This window comes from Chionomys nivalis, chromosome X, assembly GCF_950005125.1.
Source record: "Chionomys nivalis chromosome X, mChiNiv1.1, whole genome shotgun sequence".
Classification (NCBI taxonomy): domain Eukaryota; kingdom Metazoa; phylum Chordata; class Mammalia; order Rodentia; family Cricetidae; genus Chionomys; species Chionomys nivalis.
The window spans coordinates 128,670,070-128,683,398 of record NC_080112.1 but is presented as its reverse complement, the minus strand read 5'-3'; positions in this window follow the sequence as shown (position 1 = coordinate 128,683,398).

Genomic DNA, 13,329 nt, shown 5'->3' with positions numbered 1-13,329 from the left:
TGGCCTGTGGATGCATCTATGGGGCCTTTTCTCGGTTTCAATTGCTGTAGGAGGACTCAGTCCATGGGGGAAAGGCAGTATTAGCCTTAGGCCTGGGCTGTGTGTGAAAGGGAGCTGATGTGAGCATGGGAGCAAGCCAGTAAGCAGCATTTCTCCAGTTTCTGCTTCAAGTTCCTGCCCTGACTTCCTTCAACCATGGACTGTAACCTATAAGATGAAATAAATCCTTTCCTCCCCAAATTGGATTTTGCCATTTAAGGAAAACTATCTGTGTCCGGCCCAGGGTTCCTGGGACAAACTTCTGAGCAGTTTATTTGCCCCAGAGAGACAGAGGGCAGGGATAAGGGACAAAGACAAGAGATAAGGACAAGGAAGAAGGGGAAGGGAACAAGGGAAAGGGGGTAAGGGTATTTGCCCCAGAGGACAAAGGACTGCCTCTGGACAGAGAGGAAACCCATGTGGCACGTAGGCAAAAGGCAGTTTATAAAGGTGGAGGGGGAAACCCCTGATAGGATGAGGTGTTTAATTTTAAGTGTGCGTGTTAATTAGGTGAGCCATAGGGGGCTTTTGGTTGCTGGACTTCAATACTTTCATAGCTGGACAAGGAAGTAACCAAATAAGGAAATAGACCTTGATGGTCAGCTTTAAGAATGTAGTCTCCTTGTAAATTGGGAAGAAGAAGGGTAAGGCCTGCCAGAACCACACTCAACATGCTCAAGCTGGCCAGAGACCCTTCAGTCTTTGTGTCCATCACAGCAACAGAAACCAAAGTCGGATGTAAGCCAATAAGATTTTTGCTGAAGATCTGACAGCATGGGCTTGCAGGCAGAGGTGGGTAGTGTAGAATGGGGAACTGGGTCAAGCACTGAGGGCGATTGGATTTCAAGGGGCAGAGGCTGTGGGTCAATTCAAGTATCAGGACTCGACTTAAGGCCTAGAAAAAGGCTGTGGGTCAATTCAAGTATCAAGACTCTGCTTAAGGCCTAGGAGAAGGCTGTGGGTCAATTCAAGTATCAGAACTCGGCTTAAGGCCTAGGAGAAGTTTTAGGAGCCTGACTTTGAGTCTGGTTTACAAAGAATCGTTATCACTCTTTTACTGGTGAAGGAGGTCCAATCCCCAGTAGAGCATTAAAACCCCAAACCAAACCAGTTCAATTAAACTATTAAAAACTTCCCTGAAGAATTAGTGTTAAACCTAAAAGTTAGTTCAAAACCTGCCAGTAGTGCCGTCAGGGACATTATATGGCCCTGCTATACTGAGGAGAAAAAAGGCATTACTCAAAAATGTAAAAAACAAAGCCAGATATAACCCAGACTCTCCTCTGGTGTGAAGGAAAAAAAAACAAACCTCAAAACTAAAACACAGTATATCACCTACAATGCCAGCTATAATTACCAGGAAGAGCTGCCATGGTCACTACAGTTGCCATCTGGGGCTATTTATGTGTTTAGATACAACTTAAAAGTCAGTTCCTCAGTTATGCTGCCCTGATGCTAAGTTCTCAGCTACTATAGCTAATGGGTACTGTGATGTATATATAGCACAGGTAGACAACAGGTCCATCACTGCAGAAAGCTCTGCTGAACAGTCCTGGCTTGGCTCATCTGGAATGACTCTTGAGATAGGGATTCTCTGAGTAGCTCTGACTGTCCTAGAACTCACTTTGTAGACCAGGGTGGCCTCGAACTCACAGAGCTCTGCCTGTTTTTGCCTCCTGAGTGCTGGGATTAAAGGTGTGTGCCACCACTGCCTGGGAGGTCTTTGGTGTTTTTATTTGAAGGTTTATTTATTTTGATTTTCTGCATATCAGTGTTTTGCCTGGTTGTGGATTTGTATTTACGTGAGTAGTTGGTACCCACAGAGGGCATCAGTCCCAGATTCCCTGGAACTGGAGATGCAGATGGCTGGGCATTGAAACTGAACCCTCTGCAAAAGCTGCAAGTGCTCTCAAGCAAGCGAGTCATCTCTCTAGCCCTGGGTCTTTGTTTAAAGAATCATCTTTCAGCTGTTTCAATACTCTGAGATTCTCTTGGATAAATTTGATTCTGTGCCGTGGAAATTCCTTTTCAATTCAAATTAGGTCTCTGAGTGGCAACCTTGATTTCCTGAGCTCTCATAGACAGCCGCTTCCTGTAAATTCCCAAGGAACGGAGGCAACGATCCTTCCTAGGGCCTCTCCAGACGCTAGTGTTACTTATTACTCAGGGAAAGGCTGCAGATGTTGTCCATAGAATGAAGTCAGAATAACGGCATCTTTGGGGGGTTCTAAGGTGCTGACTGATGTTCATTTCCTGATTAAACACTAGGGCCAGACTTTGAGCTTAGCTGGGGATGTCTGTAAAGGTCAGAGAACATAAAGGATGGGTTTTTTTTTTAAAGAGCTATTCCCTTCAAATTTCAAGAGCTGCAGAATAGCAGGAAACCTTATAAAAAGGCAACGAGTAGAGAAACACAAACTTCATGATTAGCTGCTGCAACAGATACCTCAGACATACAGAGGTCAAAGGACACAGAAACAATGACTCTTCCAGGAAAAGTTACTTTTCTGCAAGATTAGACCATAGCTAGCTGGTGGGCCAGGCAGAGGCAGGTGGATCTGTGAGTTCAAGGATAACCTGGTCTACAGAGTGAGTTCCAGGACAGCCAGGACTACACATAGAAACCCTGTATCAAAAAACAAGACACAAGTGATTCTTACCTAGGAGTTGAGGAGTGGGGAAGTGGATCCTACATAGCCCTTTCTCCAAGCTCAGGAGGGTAACTGGATTTCTGGCTATATTAAAATATACAATTTATATACAATTGAAAGTTCACAAATGACTTTATTTATTATTGTGTGTGGAGGTCAGAAGAGGACAACCTGTGAGACTCAGTTCTCTCTTTCTATCATGTGAATTCCAGGAATCATACTGGTGGTCAGGCTTGGTGGCAAGCACCTTTACTGCCACCACCACCATGTGTGTGTGTGTGTGTGTGTTCGTGTGTATATATAGCATAGGTTAAAGACTTTTCACCTTTTTGTTTTGTTTTTTGATACAGGGTTTCTCTGTGTAGCCTGGCTGTCCTGGAACTCACTCTGTAGACCTCAAACTCACAGAGATCCACCTGCCTCTGCCTCCCGAGTGCTGGGATTAAAGGCTTGTGTCACCACACCTGTCTAAGACTTTTCACTTTTAAAAACTGTGTTAAGTGATTATTTCATTGTTGTAAGCCCTTTATTTTGGAGGCAAGGTCTCACTCTGTAGCCCAGGCTGGCCTTGACTGCACAGTGATCCCCCTGCCTCAGGCTCCTGAGTGCTGTGTTTTTAGGTGTGCACCAGCAGTCCTGGTTTAATGCAACCTTTCATATTTAATTGTCACAGAGTTGAGATTTCACTCTTCTCTTGTTGAGAAATAAACGCAGTAAAGTGGATACATCTTAAAGTTCTATCTTGGTAAAATGATGTCTTCTGGATGAAGATTTGCGCTCAGGTGCTTCCTGTTTGCCCTTCCCCCCACCACAGGATGAGGGCTATCTGACCTCCGTCTCCATAGATCTGTTTAGTCTGTCTTCACCTTATCAAAAGACAGGCTTACTGGGCTGGGAAGGTGAGTCAGTGGGCGAAGTGCTTCTTGTACAAGTGTGAAGACCTGCATTCCTGTCCTCAGCACCTCTGTAAAAGCTAGGTATAGTGCCACACATCTGTCACCTCGATGCTGGAGGCGGGGCCTTGCCTAGTCACTGAGCTCCCCATTTAGTGAGTGACCCTGTCTCCAAAAGTAAGGTGGAAGGGCCGGAGAGATGACTCAGTGATGGCAGAGAACCCATGTTCATTTCCCTGCTGTTTGGGAAGTTTGGAACTTTCAGAGTGCAAGCCTTGCTAGAGGACGTAGGTCACTGGGGGAGGGCTTTGAGGGCTTATAGACTCCGGTCTACTTGCAGTTGGCATTATCTCCTTCCCAGGTGTACTTTAGGTGTGATCTCTCTGCTTCCTGTTCCCGCTGCCATGCCTTCCCTGTCATTGTGGACATCTACTCTTCTGCAGTCATAAGCCCAAATAAAGCTTCCTTAGGATGAGTTTGGTTATGGTAGCTGATTATAGCAACAGAAAAGTAACTGGTAAACTTTCAGAGCTCCTGGAGGTCAGGCTGAGCCTCAAACCAATGAAATTACAATCTCTTGGTCAAAACCTAGTCATTGCCATGTTTTAACAGTTCTTCTGGACATTCAAGATTGAATGCCACTACCTTCATTTGTTGTGATTCTGCCCTTAACTTCACCCCAAAGTCTTTCAAGAACCACTGATGGGGGGGGGGAGCCTGGAGAGATAGCTCAGTAGCTAAGAGCATTTGTTGCTCTTGCAGAGGCCCTGGGTTTAGATCCCAGCATTCACATGATAGCTTGCAACCATCCTTAACTCAAGTTCCGGAGGACCCGCCACTGTGGGTTCCAGGCATGCGCAGGGTGTGCGTACATAACAAGCAGGCAATACAATCATAGACATAAACTTTAAAAAGAAAACCACTGTTGTAAAACATTAAGAGTTGATAGGAAATGCACAAATCCCTTAGAGCACAAAACATAGCACACATTCTTCTTGATACTAAGTTAAGATAAACCTAGAGATCCCCAAAGCCTCACCCTCACTCCCGCAACCCCCTTTGGGATTTCATTAAGAAGCCAGTTCACCCCTGGAAATAACTCACTAAAAGCGCCCTTGGTGTGACACCTCCCCTAATTGAGCTCTGGAGGCTCTCTTTACTCCAGAAGACCTTTTCCTCAACCAGAAGCTCCCAGCTCCACCCCTACAAATGCAAAGTAGAACAGAGGTAGGTGGGAGACGCCCCTAACTGGAGAACAGGAGCCAACTCTGGCCCAGGGGGTTCCAGCATGCTTCTCCACGGGATAAGCACGGGGGGGGGGGGAGGGGGGACACGACACGACGGACGACTAGAAATCAGGTGCGGCTTGCTGCTTCTCCAACTGTAAGTTTCCTAACAAACTTGACTTAAGCCGCCTAGGTGTTAGGGGTGTGCGTGGCTTCCACATTCTATCACAGGATAATTTTCAGTGAGAAACTCGGAGGGGAGCTATTCAGGAAGAGGACAGAGCGAGTTCAAGATCAGTCTAGTTAACGTAGTGAGACCTTACATTCAATTTTTCAAAATAAGGTTAAAAAAGGGGGCATGATATACGGTGACATGCACGAGACCCTAACCAATCCTTAGTCAATCACAAATGTTAATAAATACAAGAAAAAAGACCCAGTTTTTAGTTTTGGAATGTCCAGCTGGAGAGATGACTCAGCGTGTAAACGCCCTTGCTGCCAAGCCTGGCAGTCTGAGTTTGGTCCCTGGAGCTGACATAAAGGTGGAAGGAGAGAACCTACCCCACAAAGTTGGTCTCTGGCCTCCATGCGGTTGTCATGTTTGTTGTCAATTGTTTGAGCTGGTACATCGCCTGGAATGGATAAGCCCGCAAGTCCACCATTTGCATGATGGGATCTAGGTCGTGGACTTTGATGGGGCAGACCCAGCTTTAAGTTTACCTTGTAAACGGCTGGTCAGGGTATCTGTTTACCTAGGTAAGGAGCTCCTGACCTCAGCCTCCTTTGTGACCTTTCTTTCTTTGAAACAGGATCTCTTTAAATCCCCCTCTCCCCCTCTTTTTTTTTTTTTTTTTTTTTTTTGATTTTCGAGACAGGGTTTCTCCGTAGCTTTTGGTTCCTGTCCTGGAACTAGCTCTGTAGACCAGGCTGGTCTCGAACTCACAGAGATCCGCCTGCCTCTGCCTATTAAAACAGGATCTCATGTAGCCCAGGCTGGCCTGAACTTCACGTGTAGCCAAGGGTGGCCTGGAATTTTTTTTAATCCTTCTTCCTCTACCTCCTGAGTAGCTGGGATTACAGATATGTACCACCACCGCCACTGCCACCACCACCACACACACACACACACACACACACACACACACACAATTAAGTACATTTTAAAAGCATTTCTACTCTCATCTAACATTAGTACTTAAATCACTCATTTTGTTCAAAGGTCTGACCTTCCCTCTGGCCAGCAAAGAGAGAAGAGACCTGTGAGTCAGTTTCTTCAGTGCCTTCATTTTACCCAGGCCTTCCATTCTTTCTCTTTTGTTCTCCTCAAGATCAGTGTGGGCGGAGAGGAGGAGGAGAGAGGGTACCATGTCTTATTTGATTAGGCTGTGTGCTTAAATGGAAGCGCCACCCTACAAAGATAGCTGTGTCTGCTTCATAACCCTGGAAACCATGCATGGGACCTTATTTGGGAAAATGTCCTTGTACTTAAGCTACCATAGATTGATGGCAGCCAAATAAGCAAAGAAATGATGAAGGACCCACAGATCTGGCTTCAGTCATAATCATAAGATGAAAATTCAAGAGCACATTTTTTTCACAATTTTGTTGCTAGACATTATTCAAAGTACCCAAAATTGTCAAGAAAATTAATCAAAACTCCGTTTCATCAGAAAAATGTAGGAAAAAGTACAAGAAGAAATGAGGCAAGGAGATGCTATTTCACTTAAATACCTCCTCTTGTCTGGTCCGTTGACTGTCCCGTTGCTATTTAGAAATCTGAGCTGAGGCCGAGCATCTGGGATTTGATTCAGTCCGTGTGGCTGGTTTCCAGGACTACAGACGGCAGCCAGCAATCCTGATCCCGACGTGTGGTCTGCTTCACGGAATGGCTCACTTACTTTGGTCGCTGGGCTCTCCTTTTAAAGGGAGGTTGTTTTGTAACAGTTCCTTCAAACAGCGAGTCATGAGTGTTGACCCACAGGGCAAGGGGCTGTGCTTCCTTATCTATCTGACTATCTTTCTTTTTTTCTAAACCATGTAACCTCATGGTACTTTCTCCCAGACTGATAACTGTATGTTTCACCCATAGCCCTCACCGCATGCCTGGAGCCAGGCAGTCCCTTCATCGGGAAGAAAAAAAAAAGTTAAAGAATGGCTGTGTTCACTGCAGTCTTTTGTGGAGACACGTTTGGCCAGAAGTGTACTGTTCTGATTCACGGTGTATGAGAGAAGCGCTTCTCGGCTCGCCCTCATTTTCTCCGCAGTAAACTAACGCACAGTAACGGCACTGTTTGGCTTCTGTGATAGCACTTATGGTTGCTGCTTTTCATTTGAAAGCAGATTCAAAGGCCACCTGGTTTCTTGTTGCTGAAGAGAACGGAAGGTGGCAGGCATCTCCTTTGTCGTGAGGCAATCAATCACTCAGCCTGGTCTTCTGGCTAGAATGGACAAGGTTTCAATTCGAGCTTTTGCATGATGGGATCTAGGTGGTGGACTTTGATGGGACAGAGCCAGCTTGCCCACTTTGTAAATGACTACTAGGGTGCTTGTTTACCCTAGGCAGGGGTAGCTCCCTGACCACAGCACCTTCTGTGACTTTTCTTTTTGAGACAGGATCTCAAGTAGCCCAGGCTGGCCTTGAACTCCATTTGTAGCCGAGGATAACCTTGAATTTCTTATTCTCTTTTTTTCCACCACCCAAGTGCTGTGATTACAGGCATGCACCGCCATGTCAAGTTGATTTGACACTGGAGCTGGAACAAAGTTTCTTGTATGCTAGGTAAGGATTCTATGACTGAGCGCCAGCCACCCCCAGCCCCCTTTGAGGATTTGGACTTTTGAGCAGAGTACCGTGGAGGTTACATTACTGTGGGCAAAGATGACATCCTTAGCAGGCCATTCCTACAACGTATCATTGTACTGCTTCTCCCACTGCAGTTAACTTCCAAGGTTCTGTCTAAACCCACACACGCGCGCACACATGCGCGCGCACGCACGCACGCACAGGCACGCACGCACGCAGGCACACGCACACATGCAGGCACACACACGCACGCATGCACTACTATCCTTGCTGTAAATTTCTTGGGGTCTGTTTCTGTTGCTTGCTACCAGTTCACACTGACACAGCTTTTTTGTGTGGCTCTGGGATTCCAGGACAAGAAGATATTGACGTTTACCACGGAGCAGAAATTTCCCTTTGGATTAAGGCATTGGATGCTACTTGTATGAAATATTACTCAAGAGGAGTTACACTTGAAGCTCTTCTCTTCTTCACTTGTCAGAGACCAGTCAAATGCAACATGGAACAAGTAAGCAATTAGTAAGGCTGAACTGAGAGAGAATGAGAGATCTGTAAGACTGGGTTAGAAGGGGGTTGGGACCCAGAGAGAAGCAAAAGTTCACGAAAGGGAAGGGGAGGCATGTGGAGAGAGAGAGAGTAGCATGCAGATGCCTATCTGATGGCGGCTGCCGGGTGGTCGTCATGCTAGGACAGAGACTGCCACCAGGGGGTGCGGCAGTGAAATCTTCTGCGAGAAGATTACAAATGCTGCAGGGTGCACAGAGTCCTGCTCTCAGCAGGAGAACGGTGTGACTATAACTGACACTCATCTTGGGAGAGAAAACACTTTTCTCTCTCTTTTTTTTATCTCCCCCCCCCTTACTTTACCTCTTGGCTTTTTTTTTTTTTTTTTTTTTTTTTTTTTTTTTTTTTAGACAGGGACTCTCTGTGTAGTCCTGACTGCCCTGGAATTCACTATGTAGATCAGGTTGGCCGTAAATTTACTTGTCTTTAATCCCTGTCTCTGCGGGGATTAAAGGCATAGACTGGTTCCCCTTTAGCTTTTTGAGTCAGTGTCCTGTAGCTCAGGCTGGCCTTGAATTTGCTAGGTGGCGAGACTAACTTTGAACTTCTGATCCTCCTGCCTCAGTCCCTTGTGTGTATACAGGAAATTTTAGAAGGAAAAGCAGAATACAAAAGGGACTCTAAACACTTCTCAGCAAGACCAATAGATAGGGAGCAGCTGAGAGCTCTAGATTCCTATCAGTGGGATTATTTCCCTGGGCCTCAGTTCCTCTTGGTATTACACTGGCATTCCCAGCTAGTAGCCAGATGATGTCCAGAGCCCACTGGTGGGGGACCTGGGGACATATTCCCAATGTAAATCGTTGGTTGCTGGATTATTATGAATCTGCGTGTAACTGGAGTCGCAACCTTCCTGGCGTTGAAATGTGGATTCACTCCAGGTATTTCAATCATGGAGCAAAATTTCACATACATGACATTTTGACAGGGGTGAGGTGAAGTTGGGAGCAGAAAACTTTCGGTTTCTAAAAGCAATTTCTACTGATGTATTACATACATAGAAAAGTCAATGCATGAGTCATTAAGTGAATTGTTCAATACGTTTCGCATACTGAACATGCACATTCAGAAGCAGAAATCACATATACATACACAAATATAGAAACAGCATACATACATACATCCCACACACCCTTCAAACACTAGAGTTACTTGTTTTCTTCAAGTTTCCCTGGTGGTCTCTTCCAGCACCTTCCCACAATGGTAAACCCCAATTCCTCTTCCATTGATTAATTTTGCCTGGCTTTGACCCTTCTACAACTTATAAAGCATAGAACACATTTTCTGACTGCACTTGATGTGTGCTGCCTTTTGAAATTCATTTTTATTTTATTACTACTGTTTTTGAGGCAGCCTGGAACATGTCACGTATTCTACCCAGCTGGCCTGTACTTGGAGATCCTCCTGCCTCTGCCACCCGATTGTTGGGATTTAAAGTGTGACATGACATCCAGTTGAGTGCTCTGTTTTAAAGGTCTACCTGGGTTGCTGTGAGCGGCATTGGGCTCTCTGTTCGTTCTCATTGCTTCATAGCATTTCATGGGATGACTACAGCAGTTTATCCATTCCGCTCATGATGGGTATTCTGGCGGCGCAAGCTGTCCACTGGGGCTATGACCAACTGGTGCTGCTGCTATGCTACTGTGATTTGTTAACACTGTTTGGGGGGGGGGCATAAACGGTGCATAAATACAAGTTTACAGCGCCAAATCGGTATGGCCTTTGTTCCAGAAAAAGGCGAATTCAAATGAGGTTTGAGCCACATGGTCAGTGAAATCAGTATGTAGGCTCTCCAAAAAAGTTGCCGAGAGGGAAGAAGTAACTATTTCTTGCTTGGTCATATTTAATCCAGGACCCTTCATGCCATGGGACATGAACCCAGAGTAGGAGATTCTATGACAAATGGAGAAAACATTAGCCTAGAAATGGAAAAGAAATCCTTATATGATGTTCCCAAATTGGCTAAAGGTATATACATGAGAGAATTATTTTTCTTTGACTTTTCACTTGTAACTTTGCTATCTTTTTGTCATGCCCTTACTGTTTTTTTTATTTTTTTGTTCTTTTTTATTGATATTTATTGAGTTTTACATTTTTCTCTGCTCTCTTCCCTGCCTCTCCCCTTCCTCCTTCAACCCTCCCCCAAGGTCCCCATGCTCCCAGTTTACTCAGGAGATCTTGTCTTTTTCTACTTTCTACTTCCCATGTAGATTAGATCTATATAAGTCTCTCTTAGTGTCCTCATTGTTGTCTAAGTTCTCTGGGATTGTGGTTTGTAGGCTGGCTTTCTTTGCTTTATGTTTAAAAACTACCTATGAGTGAGAACATGTGATAAATGTCTTTCTGGGTCTGGGTTACCACACTAAAAATAATGTTTTTTGCTCCGTCCATTTTCCTGCAAAATCAAGCTGTCGGTATTTTTTCTGCTGTGTAGTACTCCATTGTGTAAATGTACCACATTTTTCTTATCCATTCTTTGATAGAGGAGCATTTAGGTTGTTTACAGGTTCTGGCTATGACAAACAAAGCTGCTATGAGCATAGTTGAGCACATATCCTTGTGGCACAATTGAGCATCGTTTGGATTTATACCCAAAAGTGGTATTACTGAGTCTTGAGAAAGGTTGTTTTCTAATTTTCTGAGAAATTGCCACTCTGACATCCAAAGGGGCTGTACCAGCTTGCATTCCCACCAGCAATGCAGAAGTGTTCCCTTTACCCCACAACCTCTCCAGCATAAGTGGTCATCAGTTTTTTTTTATCTTGGCCATTCTTACAGGTGTAAGATGGTATCTCAGAGTTGTTTTGATTTGCATTTCTCTGATGACTAAGGATGTTGAACATTTCCTTAAGTGTCTTTCAGCCATTTTAGATTCCTCTGTTGAGAGTTCTCTGTTTAAGTATGTACTCCATTTTTTTTACTGGATTATGTGATCTTTTGGTGTCCAATTTCTTGAGTTCTTTGTATATTTTAGAGATCAGACCTCTGTCTGATGTGGGGTTAGTGAAGATCTTTTCCCGTCCATGTTGTTTGCTTTACAGAAGCTTTTCAGTTTCAGGAGGTCCCATTTATTAATTGTTTCTCTCAGTGTCTGTGCTGCTGGGGATCTATTTAGGAAGTGGTTTCCTGTGCCAATGCGTTCAATTTTATTTCGCACTTTCTCTTCAGTGTGGCTGAAGAGTTTTGTGCATGGTGATAGATATGGGTCTATTTTCATTCTTCTACATGTTGATGTCCAGTTATGCCAGCAGTCAAGAGTAATTCTGTTATGTTAGGTCTACCTTTATATGTTACTTGGCCTTTTTCCTTTGCAGCTCTGAATATTCTTTCTTTACTCTGTATGTTTAGTGTTTTGATTATGATGTGGCGAGAGGACTTCTTTTTGGATCCAGTCTATTTGGTGTTCTGTAAGATTCTTGTATCTTCACAGGCATATCTTTCTTTAGGTAGGGAAAGTTTTCTTCTATGATTTTGTTAAAATAAATTTTCTGTGCCTTTGAGTTGAACTTCTCCTTCTTCTATACCTATTATTCTAAGATTTGACCTTTTCATGGTGTCGCATATTTCCTGGATATTTTGGGTTAAGCTTTTGTGAGATTTAATGTTTTTTTTAACTGATGAGTCTATTTTCTCTATTGTATCTTCAGCACTTGAGATTCTCTCTTCCATCTCTTGTATTCTGCTGTTCATGCTTGCATCTGTGGTTCCTTATCTTTTTCTCATAATTTCTATTTCTATAACTCCTTTGGCTTGTGGGTTTTTTATTGTTTCTATTTCAGTTTTCAAGTTCTGAATAGTTTCTTGTTTTTTTTTTATTTCTTTTTCTTGGTTTTCTTTAAGTCAGTTCCTGATATCTTTCAATTTTCTGTTTGTCTTTTCTTCAATTTTTTAAGGGAATTTCTCATTTCATCTTTAAGAATTTCAAACATTCTTTTGAAGTTATTTTTAGGTCATTGTCTTCTGGTTCATCCATATTTGGTTGTTCAGGTCTTGCTGTTGTAGGGTCTTTAGGTTTTACTGGTATTGTGTTGCTCTTTGTGGTGCAGCATGTGATCTTACCTTTTCTACTCATCTTTTCCTCTAATAGGTGTGGTTGTGGCTGTCTGAGAATCTGTTGAATAATCTTTTTTTTAAAAATATTTATTTATTATAAATACAATATTCTGTCTGCATGTATGCCATGTATACCTGAAAGCCAGAAGAGGGCACCAGACCTCATTACAGATGGTTGTGAGCCACCATGTGGTTGCTGGGAATTGAACTCAGGACCTTTGGAAGAGCAGGCAATGCTCTTAACCTTTGAGCCATCTCTCCAGCCCTGTTGAATAATCTTCTAGGTGCCAGTGAATCCAAAGCTCAGATGGTTGTTCCTCATGGTACAGTCAATGTCACAGTTCTAGTTAAAGTTGGTTACACTGTATTTCTGGAGATAGCTCAGCACTCCTGTGCTTTGCTCTGCTCCCTTGGAGTTTGCTGTTTCAGGCCTACTTTGGCCTAGGTTGCCAGTTTTGCCCTGTTTCTGTAAATCCTCATCTGGATCCCCTCCTGCAGAAGTCCCTGACTTGGAGTTGAACCTATTCTGGTGGAGATGGCTGACTCAGGATCTGGTCACTGCCTCAATCCTGATCTGCCAGTGTCCTGGGACTGGGTTGGGTTCTGGGACTGGATTTGCTCCTGGCTTTTGCTCCTGGTGGAGCTATTTGCTCTCTGTCCTAGGTTCTGTTCCATTCCCGTTCTGGTAGAGATCGCTAACTCTGGGTCAGATTGCTGGCTCAATCCAGAGATTGACACTAATGCGTCAGTGTCCCAGGACTGGGTTGGCTTCCGGGACTGGATTTGCTCCTGGCTTCTTCTCCCCAAGGAGCTTGTTTCCTCAGGCCCATTCTGTCCCCAGGTAGCTCCTTCAGAGCCACTCCTGTGGAATTTGTTGCCCCAGGTGGAGTTCCTTGCCTTGGGGCAAATGTGGCCTAGGTTACTGGCTTTTACCTGTATCTGTAAATCCCAGTCTGGATTCCCTACTGCAGAAGTGCCTGGGTTGGAGTTGGACCTGGAAAGGTTTCTGGCACCAGTTTACTGCCTTGGAGTTCCCAGACTCGGGTGTGCCCAGACCCGCAGATGACCTTCCTACTCCCTCAGAGGTCCCAGCACACTCC